Raw genomic sequence first — 18,857 nt, 5'->3', positions numbered from 1 at the left:
ATTGGGGGTAGAGTGCTGATATGGATAGAGAAGTGGTTGGCAGACAGAAAACAAAGAGTAGGGATTAACGGGTCCCTTTCAGAATGGCAAGCAGTGACTGGTGGGGTACCGCAAGGCTTGGTGCTGGGACCGCAGCTATTTACAATAAACATCAATGATTTGGATGAAGGGATTCAAAGCAACATTAGCAAATTTGCAGATGACACAAAGCTAGGTGGCAGTGTGAGGATGCTATGAGAATGCAGGGTGACTTGGACAGGTTGGGGGAGTGGGCAGATGCATGGCAGATGAAGTTTAATGCAGATAAATGTGAGGTTATCCACATTGGTAGCAAAAACAGGAAGGCAGATTACTATCTAAATGGCATCCAGTTGGGAAAAGGGGAACTACAACGGGATCTGGGGGTCCTTGTACATCAGTCTATGAAAGTAAGCATGCAGGTACAGCAGGCAGTGAAGAAAGCAAATGGCATGTTGGCCTTTATAACAAGAGGAATCGAATATAGGAGCAAAGAGGTCCTTCTGCAGTTGTACAGAGCCCTAGTGAGACCACACCTGGAGTATTGTGTACAGTTTTGGTCCCCTAATTTGAGGAAGGATATTTTTGCTATTGAGGGAGTGCAGTGTAGGTTTACAAGGCTAATTCCCGGGATGGCGGGACTGCCATATGCTGAGAGAATAGAGCAGCTGGGCTTGTACACTCTGGAGTTTAAAAGGATGAGTGGCTATCTCATTGAAACATATAAGATTGTTAAGGGTTTGGACACGCTAGAGGCAGGAAACATGTTCCCGATGTTGGGGGAGTCCAGAACCAGGGGCCACAGTTTAAGAATAAGGAGTAAGCCATTTAGAACAGAGACGAGGAAACACTTTTTCTCACAGAGAGCGGTGAGTCTGTGGAATTCTCTGCCTCAGAAGGCAGTGGAGGCGGGTTCTCTGGATGCTTTCAAGAGAGAGCTAGATAGGGCTTATAAAAATAGCAGAGTCAGGGGATATGGGGAGAAGGCAGGAATGGGGTACTGATTGGGGATGATCAGTCATGATCACATTGAATGGCGGTGCTGGCTCAAAGGGCCAAATGGCCTACTCCTACATCTATTGTCTATTAAATACTGGCTCAGCCTGCAAACTCCACGTACCATGAATTAATAAAATAAATATCTACAATTATTAAAAATATGCTTCCATAATCTCTCTGTTGCTCCAATAGTCTTTAAAATTATTAAATGTACATGAAGTTTACAACTTTCTGGAGAGGTGCTTTTCTAATCTGTGGAAGTATTTTGTTTGTACTTTGAATTTTGATAATGTAATGTTATTAAACCACTGATGTTTTTTGTTTGAACAAGATTGTAAAGAGAACCTTCATGTTAGAATCTATTTCACTGGCAAAACGTAGTTGAGCCGATATAGAATCATGGAATTATCAGTGCACAGCTCGAGGTTATTCGGCCCCTTGAATTTGTGCTGGTTCCATGTAAAATAATATTTTTCCCTGCTATTCCCCATTACCTTGCAAGTTGCTCTGTTTCAAGTACCTATCTAATTATTTCCTGGAGGAACTGATTGATTCTATTTCAACCTCCCTGCAGGTAGAGACTTGCATCTCTCTTGTACCTTTTGCCACCAACGTTAAGTCTGTGTCTCAAGGACGATGTGTAGGACATTTGCATGGAATTGGTGGGGATGTGGAAATCGGACCAGAAGCAGTAATGCGTGGATGGAATCCTGAAATTAACAGTGGCATACAGCTATCTAGTTGGGTGGGGAAGGGGAAGCAAGTTTGGCAACTCAATGTGGAATTTGGGTGGAAGTTTGGAGATATGAATATTAACAGAATATTATGTGAATATTAACACCCAATGTTTCTATCATTTGATGTGGCAATTCGGTGGGAGGGGATGGAGGGGAATCATGGCATGCAGACTGGCATCTGATGCAGTAAGATGGAGGTCTGAAGAGTGAAAATAATTTATTGGCTTTTGCCTCTAGATTAGATAACCTGACAGATACCCCATATGAGCTACACCAAGTACACAATGTTTTCCAGGGAGTATCCAGTGCCAGATACTGTCTGCACCATAATTCAAGATCTCTTGCTGTGCGCCGCAGGGAGTGTTACGCCAACAATGCCATCATCCTGTATATCCCAACACAATTTTTCTGAAGCCCCTGGCACCAGGAGATCCGTGACCAGATGTGTCCTGCATTTTCGGTGTGACACAAAACAACTTCAAACCAGTCAATAATGTGTTTCATGCTGGATACAATCTATCTTAATTGTACAACACAGCCAAAGCACCATTAAGCAATTGAATTTTGAGACAATGGAGTACAAAAAGCTATTCCAACTCTTTACAAAATACTGGTTTGACTTTAGCTAATTTATTTTGTACAGTTTGGAGCGCAACATTTTGTAGAGGCTTTGAGGTTAATGAGGTGCAAAAAATATTACATTGTCGCCAGTTTTATGTGTGTTCAATTGCACAAGAACTAGGGAAACTGAAGTTCATTTGTGAGCGAAAGGATTAAGGATAGATTTAAATAGAGGTACTGAACGTCATATATATCTGAATTACATTTTAGCAGGAGGTTCAATGGTCAGGGAGCATAACCTTAAGAAAGTTTGAAAAGGTTATCTGACGGGTGGTGGCCTTTTGATGTTAAGCTTGGTTTAGTTTAGAGATAAGGCGTGGAAACAGGTCCATCGGCCCACCGAGTTCGCACCGACAAGAGATACCCGCACACTAACACAATCCTACTAACACTAGGGACAATTACATTTATACCAAGCCAATTAACCTACCTGTATGTCTTTGGAGTGTGGGTTAGAAACGGAAGATCTTGGTGAAAACCCAAACAGATCACGGGGAGAACGTACTACAGATGCACAACCTTTTATCCGGTGTTCCAGAAACCGAAAAGCTCCGAAAACCGGCCATTTTTTCCAGATGTCGTCTGCGCACCAAAGCTCGCGTTTGGCGCCAAACCTGACCCAAAACGACCCACGGTCAACCCAGGTCTGTACTACTGTAGCGGCTGCCTCCTCCCTGGAGACCGGGAGACGCTTAAACATCTGTAAATCATTGCTTAAATGTTAGTCAGTTAGTTTGGAGGGCTTTTATGTGAAGGGGGGGTGAAGGGGTAAACTTTAATTCTTAGTCCCCTACCTGGTCGGAGAGGCGGGGAGCGGTCAATGCCTTACCGGGTCGCTGTGCAGCAAGCTCCGCAGCGCTGTGGCCGGTGGGGCCGCGGGCGGCGCAGGTTGTAGCTCCGACCCCGGCAACTCTACCCCTGGCTGCGAGGCGCTCCAAATCCAGCGCGGCCCGCGGCCGGACGCCCCAGCTCCGCGAATGTCGGGAGTCGGCAGCGTCGCAGCGCTGGGAGCGGGCAATGCCTTACCGGGTCGCCGTGCGGCAAGCTCCGGAGCGCTGTGGCCGCCGACACACAACATCGCGGAGCGTCGCTGGATTTGGAGCCGCGCAGCCAGGGGTAAAGTTGCCGGGGTCGGAGCTACAACCGGCGCCGCCCGCGGCCGGACGGAGCCCCCAGCTCCGCGGCTCCAAATCCAGCGACGCTCCGCGAATGTTGGAAGAAGGCGGCCACAGCGCTCCGGAGCTTGCCGCACGGCGACCCGGTAAGGCATTGCTCGCTCCCCGCTGGTATCCCAGCGCTGCGACGTCGCCGACTCCCGACATTCGCGGAGCTGGGACGTCCGGCCGCGGGCCGCGCTGGATTTGGAGCGCCTCGCAGCCAGGGGTAGAGTTGCCGGGGTCGGAGCTACAACCGGCGCCGCCCGCGGCCGGACGGAGCCCCCAGCTCCGCGAGGTTGGGAGTCGCCGACCAGGTAGGTAGGGGACTAAGAATTAAAGTTTCCCCCTTCACCCCTACACCACCACCACCACATAAAATCCCTCCAAACTAACTGACTAACATTTATGCAATGATTCTCCCGGTCTCTGGGGAGGAGGTAGCTGCTCCAGACTTTTCAAACCGCCCGCGCTACCTACCTAATCTACGCTAAAAATCTTCCATTCTGAAATCCGAAAAAGTCCGAAATCCGACAAGTGTCTGGTCCCAAGGCTTTCGGATAAAAGGTTGTGCACCTGTAATTCCGTACAGATAGCACCCGTAGTCAGGATCGAACCCGGGTCTCTGCCGCTGCAAGGCAGTAGTTCTACAGCTGACTCCTCTAAGCATATTAATATTCTATTATGTTTTGGAATATAATGTGGATGAGTGATGGATACAAGTTTGATAATAACTTTTCAAAACAGAACTGAATGCATATTTTGTATATTCAGTCAATACCCACTTTCGGTGGTGGAGGGATGTTGCCTTTCAAGGTAACTGTCCGTAACTGTACGAAATGCATGTTGGTGAAGAAAAGCACGTGCGGCACAGTGGCACAGCGGTAGAGTTGCTGCCGGAGATCCGGGTTTGATCCCGACTATGGGTGCTGTCTGTACGGAGTTTGTACGTTCTCCCCGTGACCACGTGGGATTTCTCCAAGATCTTCGATTTCTTCCCACAAAGATGTACAGATATGTAGGTAAATTGGCTTGGTAAATGTAAAACTTGTCTCTAGCGTGAGTAGGATAGTGTTAATATGCGGGGATTTCTGGTCGGCGCGGACCCGGTGGGCCGAAGGGCCTGTTTCCGCACTGTATCTCTAAACTAAACTAAACTATATAGCAAATGTTGCGTTATTTATTCGCTGCTTTTTTGCATAAATTCTGTGAGAGTAAATTTTATTCCACATCTTAATTTTTGAATAGGGATTTGTGAATTCTACAAGAGTGGATTTCCGTTACCCAAACAGTTGTAACATGCGGTTCGTCTGTAATTGAGAAAAAGTGGAGCTGGCATCTTGCAGCATGGGCCTTTTGTTTTGTTTTGTTCCCATTAAATGGCTTCCATTTTGTCAGATATTGCTCATAAATGATCCCATGTGTTGTGGAAGTGATTACATTTTTTTTAACTTTGCCATATTGTCTAAATTAGCTTTCATTCTAAATCTATTTCACATCCTGTTTTTGTAATTCCCCATATTTTCTCCTTTTCTGGTTTATAATTAAGAGTACATATACATAAGCAGTTTGCTGGCATTGCTCATAAAAATCCATTAATTATGTGAGCCTGAATAACTAGACTTTTGAATGTCATTATGAGTGCAGGCAGGTGGGACTAAGGGAAAAAAGTTGTTCGGCACGGACTTGTAGGGCCGAGATGGCCTGTTTCCGTGCTGTAATTGTTATATGGTTATATGATTATTACTCCTATTGCATCCGTATATGCACTTCCCAATTGAAGTATTACAGATGCGAGTTAGAACCTTCAGTGATTATTGTATTCCTTTCTATTCCTGAGTATTGAGGTCAACTTTGTCTCCCCATCATTCACACCTTATGAAATTTCTTTAGTGTACAATATGATGTTATGTCTATGTAATCATGCATTTTTTGGGGAGGCAATGCATTGTCAACAGTTAAAAACGACTACATAATTATGCTTCTGTTTCCCTTGATTTTTGTTTGATTAATTTATGTAATGGTTGCTGAGTCAATAATTGGGAATCATTTGATGTTTTTTAGGGACATGAGGAAATTGAACATAATACAATTGGCACAGAAATATCTCGGGTTAATGCTTGTGATTGTGATAATTCAACTGCCTTAATGGTGGAGACATAAGTAGAGATCAACTCTTCATTAAAAAAAATTAATGTCATTAAATCAATTTAAAGTGATGCTATTTGATGATGAGTGTCGATGATAACTGCATCCAACTTCTCATTAAAGGAGTTGCCTGCAGAATGGAATAAAAACTAAACACAATGAAACACTAGTATTCAGCAGGTCAGATACTATTAATGGAGAGAAGAATAGTTAAGGACAATCATCTTTACATTAAAAGGCTATTGACTTGAAACGTTCTTTCAGATTTTCAGACTTCACTCCAACGTCCAATGATAATATCAAATAATTATTTGGCATCAACATCTTATCTTGTCAAGCCTTTTGTTCCGAATGTTGCATTCTTTTATTTTGCATTATCACTCTGATGCCATTTAGTTTCTCCTGTTTTCCACCTTGTCTCAGACTTTCCTGTTTGTTCTTTCTTATATCCTCTATATTTCAATCTTTTTCTGTATCTGAAAGCTATACCTAGTTCCAAATCACTGATTCACAATGTTAATTGCTCTAATATTCTATTTTGTTACATCTTGCATGACAAAAAAAAAATCTGTGCATATATACCATTGTAATCAGGAATGAAATAATTTGTTCATATAAACAATAATGTTGCATCCCAGTGTACTACTAAGTTAATACTCCTTGGTCAGCAGTACAATTGTTTTCAATACGTCTAGACTTAAGAAGGGAAAAATCAAAAATGTTCACGGAGATATGGCTCCAGGGTGACCAAGGCTGGGAGCTGAACATCCAGGGATATTCAATATTCAGGAGGGATAGAGAGAAAGGAAAAGGAGGTGGGGTAGCGTTGCTGGTTAGAGAGGAGATTAACGCAATGGAAAGGAAGGACATTAGTTTGGAGGATGTGGAATCGGTATGGGTAGAGCTGCGAAACACTAAGGGGCAGAAAACGCTGGTGGGTGTTGTGTACAGGCCACCTAACAGTAGTAGTGAAGTTGGAGATGGTACCAAACAGGAAATTAGAAATGCGTGCGACAAAGGCAAAACAGTTATAATGGGTGACTTCAATCTACATATAGATTGGGTGAATCAAATTGGCAGGGGTGCTGAGGAAGAGGATTTCTTGGAATGTATGCGGGATAGTTATCTAAATCAACATATAGAGGAACCAACGAGAGAGCAGGCTATGTTAGACTGGGTATTGAGTAATGAGGAAGGGTTAGTTAGCAGTCTTGTTGTACGTGCCCCCTTGAGCAAGAGTGGCCATAATATGGTTGAGTTCTTCATTAGGATGGAGCGTGACATTGTTAATTCAGAAACAATGGTTCTGAACTTAAAGAAAGGTAACTTTGAGGGTATGAGACGTGAATTGGCCATGATTGACTGGCAATTAATTCTAAAAGGGTTGACGGTGGATATGCAATGGTAGACATTTAAAGACTGCATGGATGAACTACAAAAATTGTTCATCCCAGTTTGGCAAAAGAATAAATCAGGGAAGGTAGTGCATCCGTGGATAACAAGGGAAATCAGGGATAGTATCAAAGCGAAGGATGATGTGTACAAATTAGCCAGAAAAAGCAGCATACCAGAGGACTGGGAGAAATTCAGAGACCAGCAGAGGAGGACAAAGGGCTTAATTAGGAAAGGAAAAATAGATTATGAAAGAAAACTGGCAGGGAACATAAAAACTGACTGCAAAAGGTTTTATAGATATGTGAAAAGAAAGAGATTAGTTAAAACAAATGTAGGTCCCTTGCAGTCAGAAACAGGTGAGTTGATCATGGGGAACAAGGATATGGCGGACCAATTGAATAACTACTTTGGTTCCGTCTTCACTAAGGAAGACATAAAAAATCTGCCGGAAATAGCAGGGGACCGCGGGTCAAAGGAGTTGGAGGAATTGAATGAAATCCAGGTTAGTCAGGAAGTGGTGTTGGGTAAATTGAATGGATTAAAGGCCAATAAATCCCCAGGGCCACATAGGCTGCATCCCAGAGTACTTAAGGAAGTAGCTCCAGAAATAGTGGATGCATTAGTAATAATCTTTCAAAACTCTTTAGATTCTGGAGTAGTTCCTGAGGATTGGCGGGTAGCAAACGTAACCCCACTTTTTAAGAAGGGAGGGAGAGAGAAAACGGGGAATTACAGACCAGTTAGTCCAACATTGGTAGTGGGGAAACTGCTAGAGTCAGTTATTAAAGATGGGATAGCAGCACATTTGGAAAGTGGTGAAATCATTGGACAAAGTCAGCATGGATTTACGAAAGGTAAATCATGTCTGACGAATCTTATAGAATTTTTCGAGGATGTAACTAGTAACGTGGATAGGGGAGAACCAGTGGATGTGGTGTATCTGTACTTCCAGAAGGCTTTCGACAAGGTCCCACATAAGAGATTAGTATACAAACTTAAAGCACATGGCATTGGGGGTGCAGTATTGATGTGGATAGAGAACTGGCTGGCAAACAGGAAGCAAAGAGTAGGAGTAAACGGGTCCTTTTCACAATGGCGGGCAGTGACTAGTGGGATACCGTAAGGCTCAGTGCTGGGACCCCAGCTATTTACAATATATATTAATGATCTGGACAAGGGAATTGAAGGCAACACCTCCAAGTTTGCGGATGACGCTAAGCTGGGGGGCAGTGTTAGCTGTGAGGAGGATGCTAGGAGACTGGAAGGTGACTTGGATAGGCTGGGTGAGTGGGCAAATGTTTGGCAGATGCAGTATAATGTGGATAAATGTGAGGTTATCCATTTTGGTGACAAAAACAGGAAAGCAGACTATTATCTAAATGGTGGCCGATTAGGAAAATGGGAGATGCAGCGAGACCTGGGTGTCATGGTACACCAGTCATTAAAAGTAGGCATGCAGGTGTAGCAGGCAGTGAAGAAAGCGAATGGTATGTTAGCTTTCATAGTAAAAGGATTTGAGTATAGGAGCAGGGAGGTTCTACTGCAGTTGTACAGGGTCTTGGTGAGACCACACCTGGAGTATTGCGTACCATTTTGGTCTCCAAATCTGAGGAAGGACATTATTGCCATAGAGGGAGTGCAGAGAAGGTTCACCAGACTGATTCCTGGGATGTCAGGACTGTCTTATGAAGAAAGACTGGATAGACTTGGTTTATACTCTCTAGAATTTAGGAGATTGAGTGGGGATCTTATAGAAACTTACATAATTCTTAAGGGGTTGGACAGGCTAGATGCAGGAAGATTGTTCCCGATGTTGGGGAAGTCCAGGACAAGAGGTCACAGCTTAAGGATAAGAGGGAAATCCTTTAAAACCGAGATGAGAAAACCTTTTTTCACACAGAGAGTGGTGAATCTCTGGAACTCTCTGCCACAGAGGGTAGTTGAGGCCAGTTCATTTGCTATATTTAAGAGGGAGTTAGATGTGGCCCTTGTGGCTAAGGGGATCAGAGGTTATGGAGAGAAGGCAGGTACGGGATACTGCGTTGGATGATCAGCCATGATCATATTGAATGGCGGTGCAGGCTCGAAGGGCCGAATGGCCTACTCCTGCACCTAATTTCTATGTTTCTATGTTTCATTACAGTTGATCAAAGATCAAAGAACCAAAGATCAAATCTAGATTGTGCATGTACACATGTCCAGTGAGTACAATAAAATACCTGTTAGTCTTTATTATTTGAAGCTGTCTGAAGAAAAGCCACTTAAACTAGGTACTGTAGGTCTGCCCCTGACCCTTTCTCTCGAGGAACCATTAGCTAGCTTCTGAGGAGATGGCTGGTTATTATGTAGCAATCAAACCTTGGATTGTTTACAGTGGTACTCACTTTTTTTAATGTGGATGTGGCTTGGAAGGTAGTGTAGACATATACAATGAATTTTTAATAAGGGTAATAATTTTAAGAGTTTAAAGTGTACCCTAAAGGTTCAAAATATATTCTATCTCAACTTCTTGAATAGAGTGTTCAAGCTTTCAAGTTGTTGTTTAATGTATTATTGTCATGTTTATGTTTACAGTTTTTTGTTGAGTGCTATCCGGTCAAAGAAAAGACAATACATGATTACAATCAGGCTGTTCACAGTGTATAGATCATATCTATCTATATACTTTTAAAACTCTGTGTGTGTGTGGGTGTATGTCATTTTGATTTTGCCTTTGATTCGCTACTTCGCGAAAACCAGACGCAAAAACGCCGACATTTTTACCATTTCGCTAGCCATTTCACTTTTACATTTGCAAATCCACTCCTCATTTTTCTGCACACATTTTTAATTAAATCCTTCACCCCCCCCATGCAGTCATTTTTTCGCCTCCCGCTGGTCACCTTCTCATCGCGTGCCCTGCGCGTCCTAGTGATTTTACTTTTACATTCGGAAATCCACTCATTAAATTTAGTCATTTTTCTGTGCACATTCTTAATAAAATCCTTCATCCGTGGCGGCCATTACTCCCTCTGGGAGATGCTATATATGGAGACCTCTGATTCCTCCGTCGATCGCAGGGACTCAGGGAATCGGGACGCCTTTTCCTCGCTGGTGATCTCAATCCCACCTGCCGATTTCTGACTGTCACGGTGGACGACCTCCACTCCATCTACCCCGCCCGATCATCTGTCACACGGGTAGGTGGGCTTCCCCTCGCGGAAGCCACGATCGGTCGGCCCTCCACTGCCTTTGACAGTCCTCAGATTGTTCCAGGCCTCGCTCGGGTCCAGGGAAGCCGCAGCCTCGCTCGGGCCCAGCGCCTGGTGGGAAGGCTGCTGCTCTACAACCTGGGTAGGTGCTGCCTCTACCCCCTCACTCTGTGTCCATTCCCTTTCTGCTCCTCCCCCTCTCTGCCCCCCTTCCTCTCTGCCTTCCTCTCTGCCCCCCCTTCCCTCTCTGCCCCCCCCTTCCTCTCTGCCCCCCCTTCCTCTCTGCCCCCCTTCCTCTCTGCCCCCCTTCCTCTCTGCCCCCCTTCCTCTCTGCCCCCCCCTCTCTGCCCCCCCCCCCCCCCCCCTCCTCTCTGCCCCCCCCCCCCTTCCTTTCTGCCCCCCCTTTCTCTCTGCCCCCCCCTTCCTCTCTGCCCCCCCTTTATCTCTGCCCCCCCTCCCCTCTAGCCACGCCTGCGCCGTTGGGGGTTATGTGTGAGTGGATGGGGGGCGGAGGATGGGGTAAAAGGAACAAATTAATAATATTAATATAATATCGGGGGGGGGGGGGGGGGTTTAGTGTGCTGTGTGTGTGGGGGATGGTAGTGTGTGTGTGTGTGATGCCGAAGGCCCCCGCAACTGCGCGTTGAGGGGACGGGACCCAAAGGGTCCCATTTGGTCTAGCAAAGGATAAAGGTTACAACATTTAGGGCAAGATAAAGTCTGATAAAAGATAGTTTAAAGGTCTCTAATGAGGTAGATAGAGGTGAAGACCGCACCTTCATTGGTATGAGGATGGTTCAGTTGCCTGATAATAGCTAGGAAGAAACTGTTCCTGAATCTGGAGGTATGCGTTTTCAAACTTCTGTACTTCTTGCCTGATCAGAGAGGGGTGAAGAGAGAGTGACAGGGTGAGACTGGTCTTTGATTATGCTGGTGGCCTTGCCAAGGCAGCGTGAAGTGTAGATGGAGTCAATGGAAGGAAGGTTGGTGATGATCCGGGCTACGTCCACAACTGTTGGATGGAGATGTTCCCAAACCATGCTGTGACCTGATAAAATGCTTTCTTGGCCATAACTTTGATGTGGCTGGTCCAAGACAAATTGCAGGTGATACTTAAATCCCTAAGAATTTGAATTATTTCAGGCAAAAATAGGAACAGGAATAGGAATACTTTATTGTCACATGTGACTAGGCACAGTGAAATTCTTTGCTTGCACACACAATGTATGCAAATAGCGGCCACCACCTGCGCTGTCAACGTTATAAAGCACGCCGGCTCCCCCTTTTGTCCCCCACCTACCCACCCCCCAGCGGTTCCCCCATGTCAGGTCCCCAATGTCCCATCTCCCCCCCCCCCCCCCCCACACACACACACACACACACACACACACACATTGTCCAGTGTTCTTTCCCCCAACAACCCTCACGGCAGTCCCCCCCTCGCCGGGTCCTCCATAGTTCTTCCCCTCCTCAATCATTCTCCCCTTCCCCTCCACGCTATCTTCAGCCACAGGTCAACCCGTGAGGCATCGCCGCTGCCACGAGGCTTCACCACCGCCGCGGCCCCATCATCACGAGGCTTCACTGCCGCCGAGGCCTCACCGCAGAGAAACCTTGCATAGAAATTCCCTGAGAAACCTTGCATAGAAATTCGTTCTTTGAGCATTTAACAAAAGTAGTGTGTAGGTAGAAATAATTTTAATTGTCATCCGGAGTAGACCAGAATTTTGCCTGGAATTGTGTTCATTGGAAAGTGCTCATTGTGCCCAGTAGAAAGTTTCATCCCTGTTTTCCTGGTGGCATTTTTAGTAGCACTAGAAACATGGGTTCCATCTAACGAAGTATACTGACTTGAAACATCACCTGTCTATTCCGTCTGCAAGTGCTGCCTGACCCTCTGAGTGCCTCCAACACTTGTGTTTTGACTCCAGTGTAAAACAGTATGAAATGCATAAACAGTAGGTGCAACACCTAGTTTTCAACTCTGGCATATTTTCAACTTCATAGACAAAAAATTGGCAGTTCTTTACACACAGACCAAGCATGCCCACATATTTAAAGGACTCTGTAGTATTACACCTTAGTGTATCCGGTAGTAAAGACAGAGCCAGCCTTCCATCTTTTAATATATCTTATTTTTAATACTGACTTTCAGTGGAAATTTGCGTAGACATAGCCCTTCTGCTTTATGGTCCTGGTGACATTGCAGACAGACATGTGTGCCATAAAGCAAAGGGCCGATCACTAAAATGTTTATAGGGAATTGTACTCATTACTCAACTTCTGTGAGGAATAATGTCTTTGCAAGTTATGCTTCATCAAAAAGGTACCTGCTAAGATTTGTGACTTGCTGCAAAACTCACTGCAATTGTTTTGGGCCTTACTGAGACTACACCTAGAATACATGCCCTCCATAATGTTTGGGACAAAGACCCATCAGTTATTTATTTGCCTCTGTACTACACAATTGGAGATTTGTAATAGTAAAAATCGCATGGATAAAGTGCACATTGTCAGATTTTATTAAACACCATGTAGAAATTACAGCTGTGTTTATACATAGTCCCCCCATTTCAGGGCACCATAATGTTTGGGACACATGGCTTCACAGGCGTTTGTAATTGCTCGGGTGTATTTAATTGCCTCCTATAAGAGAGCTCTCAGCACCTAGTCTTTCCTCCAGTCTTTCCATCACCTTTGGAAACTTTTATTGCTGATAATCAACATGAGGACCAATGAAAGTCAAAGAAGCCATTATGAGACTGAGAAACAATAATAAAACTGTTAGGCTTACCAAAATCAACTGTTTGGAACACCATTACGAAGAAAGAGAGCACTGGAGAGCTTACTAATCGCAAAGGGACTGGCAAGCCAAGGAAGACCTTCACAGCTGATGAAAGAAGAATTCTCTCCATAATAAGGAAAAATCCGCAAACACCTGTCCGACAGATCAAAACTTCAGGAGTCAGGTGTGGATTTGTCAATGACCACTGTCTGCAGAAGACTTCATGAACAGAAATACAGAGGCTACATTGCAAGATGCAAACCACTGGTTAGCCGCAAAAATAGGATGGCCGGGTTACAGTTTGCCAAGGAAGAGCGACCTTACTAAAAAGAGCGAACACAATTCTGGAAAAAGTTCTTGTGGACAGATGAGAGACGAAGATTAACATATCAGAGTGATGGCAAGAGCAAAGTATGGGGAAGAGAAGGAACTGTCCAAGATCCAAAGCATATCACCCATCTGTGAAACACGGTGGTGGGGGAGTTATGGCATGGGCATGAATGGCTGCTGAAGGTACTGGCTCACTTATCTTCATTGATGATACAACTGCTGATGGTAGTAGCACAATGAATTCTGAAGTGAATAGACACATCCTATTTGCTCAAGTTCAAACAAATACCTCAAAACTCATTGGCCGGTGGTTCATTCTACAGCAAGACAATGATCCCAAACATACTGCTAAAGGAACAAAGGAGTTTTTTCAAAGTTAAAAAATTGGTCACTTGAGTGACCAAGTCAATCACCTGATCTGAACCCAATTGAGCATGCCATTTATATGCTGAAGAGAAAACTGAAGAGGACTAGTCCACAAAACCAGCATTAGTTAAAGATGGCTGCAATACAGGTCTGGCAGAACATCACCAAAAAAGACACCCAGCAACTGGTGATGTCCATGAATCGCAGTCTTCAAGCAGTCATTGCATCCAAAGGATATGCAACAAAATACTAAACATGACTACTTTCATTTACATGACATTGCAGTGTCCCAAATATTATGGTGCCCTGAAATGGAGGGACTACGTGTAAACACTGCTTTAATCTAGATGGTGAAACCAAAATGTATAAAAATGGCCTTTATTAAAATTTGACAATGTGCACTTTAACCGCATGTGATTTTTTTCTATTACAAATCTCAAATTGTGGGGTACAGAGGCAAATAAAGAAATGATGGGTCCTTGTCCCAAACATTATGGAGGGCACTGTATAAGATACAGTTTTGGCATCCTTATCAAAGGAAGGATGTATTTGCCTGAAAAGGAGTGCAGCAAAGATGCATTTAACTGCTTCCATGAATGGCAGGTTTGCCATATGAGGAAAGAGTGAATGTGTAGAATCGACCTTCACTGAGTTTTGTGCCAGAAAATAATGCTGAGGTAGAAGATCATTCATGATCTTGATGAAAACTCAAAGATCTGGTTGGCCTAGTGCTGCTTGGTCTAATGTTTCTATAATCTTGGGTTGCCCATTGAGCTCCAAGTGATGGTTGCTGTCAGCTTCCTAGCTTTAGGATCATTCCGAGCCAGCAATTTATGACACATTTTGCAGTTCATTGTTGCATCATGTATGTCACCCAAACTCAAGGTATTGAAGGAGTAGGCAGAGGCTTGTGCTTGCATCATTGCAGTTTCTTCAAACCATGGGCATTGATTGTTTTTTGTCATGTGATATTACTGCATACTGAGACTTCCCAGGCAATATCTAGCCTGGAGCGAATTGGCGATTTTCAAAAAGCCCCTGCCCCTCAGAACGTACATCCAGCTCATGATTTATTCTACTAAACTGGTTCGCTTGCTCGGACGTTGAGAATATACCCCCTTTCCTCTTCTACCTTTGCAGCACCGTTCTTCAACTGCCAGTCACCTCTAATAGTTGGAGAAGCGCTACCTGTGTAGGTGCCCCTTTAATGGCTAGCTTCTCTGAATCCAGTTTCAAGGCTAAATGCCAACAACTGTGAGATCTTGCAGTAAATCAAAATAATAGCATGCTATCAAACTGACACAACACATCTTGATACAGGGAAGCCCAACTAAAATATTCTGGGAACCATGCAATATACGATTATCATTTTTATAGCACTTTAAAAGCAGCATTCCCAGTAAAACTGCTGCCACCTTAGCACTAGTAAAACCTAAGAGTGAAATTTCTAGGTTATGATTCTGAACATTACTTAATAATGTGCTATATATTTTGCCTTATTTGATTTATAGTTGCAAAAATGCTAAGTATTGTTTCTTTGTTGCAATAAAATAATTTGGTTCAATTAGCCTAATTCAACCAAAAGCACTTGGTTAAATCCTAAGCAGCAGAAGCACTGTGTGGGAGTCACCAACACACCAAGGCATTAGCAGCAGCTGCGTTGGATTAATATACTTTATTTTGTGATAAATTATTGAACTGAAAGGGTCACCTGTCTCACTGTTGGCCATTTGACGTCAAAATGCCAACATTTTCTTGAATAGGAGACAGATCACAAATTTAGGAAGAGCTACCATTCAAGTCTGGGCTGTTTGTGTTCATGAATGGTAATACTGATAAGATTTGACTGTAATGTTTATTGAATTGTGAAATGAGTCAGGCCTACATTGACATCGTCTGCTGATGTAAGCTCTATTTTTGTACAGATAACCCATCTCCATCAACAGCTGCTGTTGAATGCAATCTATATTTAGTGTAGCTTTTCAAGAGATTACAATTGTATAAGGTAGATAATCTCTAGTATGGTAATAATCCTGCTATGACAATTACGTCTATTCATAGCAGTAATCCTTCCCTTTTCAACAGTGCAACTCTTATTTTGTTAGCTGATCAAAGATGCACAAAAAGCACAAAACACTGGTTTAAATCTATTGTTTACTTAATCTATTTCCCCTCGGTTACATTTTTCTTGAATAAGTACAAATGCCTGGAGTGGAAACTAGCCTCTTACTACTAGGTTTGACATCTATGAAGTCTGCATGATAGACCTTGAGCAGGAAGCTACAACCTGTGGTTACTACCTGTTTGTTTTACTTTGCATTGTGCCAAGAACCATATCGTGCTCTGTAGAAAGTCAATTAGTCCATGACTTGTGATTTGCATTATCTCTAAGGGCAGCTTGGTGGACCCTTGAGGTTCAGTCAGTGGCTGTTGTTTTATGACACGGTGTTAATCCCCTTTATAAATTATTTAATTTTGTTAGTGCCAACAGTAGTGTGGCATGTTATCATGGTTTCCACTGGATCAAGTTCTTTGTGAATGTTCAGCTGTTCTCACAGTGCTACTTGATTATAAATAACCGTTTTGATTTTGTGTTTGAAACCACTGTGTGGCTCCATAGTTATTGTTTATCGAAGCATGAATTAAAACCAAAGGTCAATATTGGTATTGTTACTGCAGAGCCACAGAAGAAAATGCAGAATTGATCATGTGCCATTTACTCGTGTCAAAGACTGTATGGGTGCTACTATTCTTGTTATATAATAGATGCTCTGATCAGTCAAGGTGTGATGAAAATGATAAGCAACTATATGGATTACCAATGTCTCTGTGGTTGTAATTTTCTAAGGTTAAAATTACTGGATTAATATTTAGCAACTATGATAACATATCATTTGAAACAGCAAGGTGATTATTTCCTCTGACTTCAAATCCTAATTTTAGAACAATTTTAGTGAGTATTGACTCGGTGAAAAATGGTAATCAAACATAAAGATTAAAATTGATGTATTACTTGAGGCATAGGAGGAATAGGTTTGATAAAGTGAACATCGATAATAGTTCACTATTTTGCTGATTTACTAGAATGTTGCCTGGGTTTCAGCAACTAAGTTACAGAGAAAGGTTGAACAAGTTGGGGCTTTATTCTTTGGAGCGCAGAAGGTTAAGGGGGGACTTGATAGAGGTTTTTAAAACGATGAGACGGATAGACAGAGTTGACGTGGAAAAGCTTTTCCCACTGAGAGTAGGGAAGATTCAAACAAGGGGACATGACTTGAGAATTAAGGGACTGAAGTTTAGGGGTAACATGAGGGGGAACTTCTTTACTCGGAGAGTGGTGGCTGTGTGGAATGAGCTTCCAGTGAAGGTGGTGGAGGCAGGTTCGTTTTTATCATTTAAAGATAAATTGGATAGTTATATGGATGGGAAGGGAATGGAGGGTTATGGTCTGAGCGCAGGTATATGGGACTAGGGGAGATTATGTGTTCGGCACGGACTAGAATGGTCGAGATGGCTGTTTCCGTGCTGTAATTGTTATATGGTTATATATGGAATGTAGACCAGAATGTTAAACACTGCCTGTTGAAAAATATGGATATGCATTCAAACATTTCTCATGATGAGTGTTTATCGATTTTCCAAATTCTTAGTTTTCTTTCCTTGCTTTTGCAGGTTAATACATTTTTTTCATTAGATGAAATATAGTTATTACTTGTTTATTGTTGTCACGTGTTCTGAGATAGAGTGAAAACCTTTTGTTTGCATGCTATCCAATTATATCAGATAATACTATAAATGTGTACATTCAAGGCATAGAATTTGGCTGTTGATTATGGATAAAATGGATGTTCTTTAATGAAAGATTCATTCACCAACACCCCTCCTCCACACTCCCCCACCCCCAAAATATGTGTGAATCTTGCCACAACTGATGAAAATCACATGACAACTGATATTTCTTGTAGTGCACTTAACAAGTAGTCAGGCGGTATCTCTGGAGAAAAATAATAGGTGACGTTTCAGGTCGAAACCCGTCGTCGGACTCGTACAGAGGAAAACTGAAAAGGTGTGGGAAAGGCAAGAGTAAGATAGGTGAAATTACGTGATTGGGATTGGCAGTTAATTGGACTAGAGGCAGTGAGAGTTGCTGAATGGTGGGCAATAGGGAAGCTTCTGAGGGAAATATGTAAGTGATTATGTTCATCATTGAGACCATATATTAACATTTTATTTTTTGTATGTACTCAGTCACAAAATCTTTTGTTCTTTTCACGAAAGATTACTCGGTCAGTCTCAGCATAATGAAAGCTCTCTCCTTGTGCCTTCACCGCTATTCCTTTGAAAGAAAATAAGAAAACACACAAAAAGAAGCAATGATATGGGCCTTCTGCCATTAGATTTTTCAGCTGTCTCTTGCCTTCCGCAAGACGCATTCCTCTGTCTTTGCACTAGCCCCTCCCCCACCCTTACTGCATCCTCCTAATCCTTCTTCCGATTAGAGAGTTCTTGCTTCAACTTGTTATGAGTCACTATATGGGATATCCAGTGGTTATTTATAACAATCTGCCTTGGTATCTATTACTTAGAATAATTTGTCAAATTAAGTTTGATTAATTGTTTTCACATATGGCCTTCCATTTTTAATGTTATATTTTTAATGTTATATATTCAATGTTAAACCAAACGGCAGAACACAAGTGGCTGTAAAATAATAAAGGTTATTGCAGAACTGTCTGGGAAAGTCAGTTCTGTGTTGGGTAGCAGATGCATGGAAGGATAAATTGAGTAGGAAGAGCATGGAGTAAGTTGGAGTGGGATTTGGACCAACGTCAGGATGGATGTGGTTGGACTGAGACCATTTATTTGCTGATCGAGATCCTGGGGAGATGAGCTTCAAAAGGGGTGGACATGACTGAATGAAAGCTCAGTAAGCCACTTAAAGGCGTTTCCTTGATAGGAGGCCAGGTATTACTTGTTGGGCTCACTTTACTTTCTACGCTGACCGCAACATTTCTGTTAAAGCCTGAAACTTCGTAGTCCCACACTGTATGCAGACCACATAGTAATAATCACTTATTAAGATGATACTAAAATGCACATGATATGATATTCA

General features: G+C 43.0%; 1 protein-coding gene across 10 annotated transcripts in view; it reads left to right on the top strand.

Moving 5' to 3' along the window:
- Positions 1–18,857, top strand: part of hdac5 (histone deacetylase 5) — a 277,929-nt gene that overhangs the window by 147,032 nt on the left and 112,040 nt on the right. The gene's annotated exons all lie outside the window — the stretch shown is intronic.

Source organism: Leucoraja erinacea, chromosome 27, assembly GCF_028641065.1.
Source record: "Leucoraja erinacea ecotype New England chromosome 27, Leri_hhj_1, whole genome shotgun sequence".
Taxonomy (NCBI): domain Eukaryota; kingdom Metazoa; phylum Chordata; class Chondrichthyes; order Rajiformes; family Rajidae; genus Leucoraja; species Leucoraja erinaceus.
Note: the sequence above shows the minus strand (reverse complement) of the source record. Positions and strands in the feature narration are given on the sequence as shown.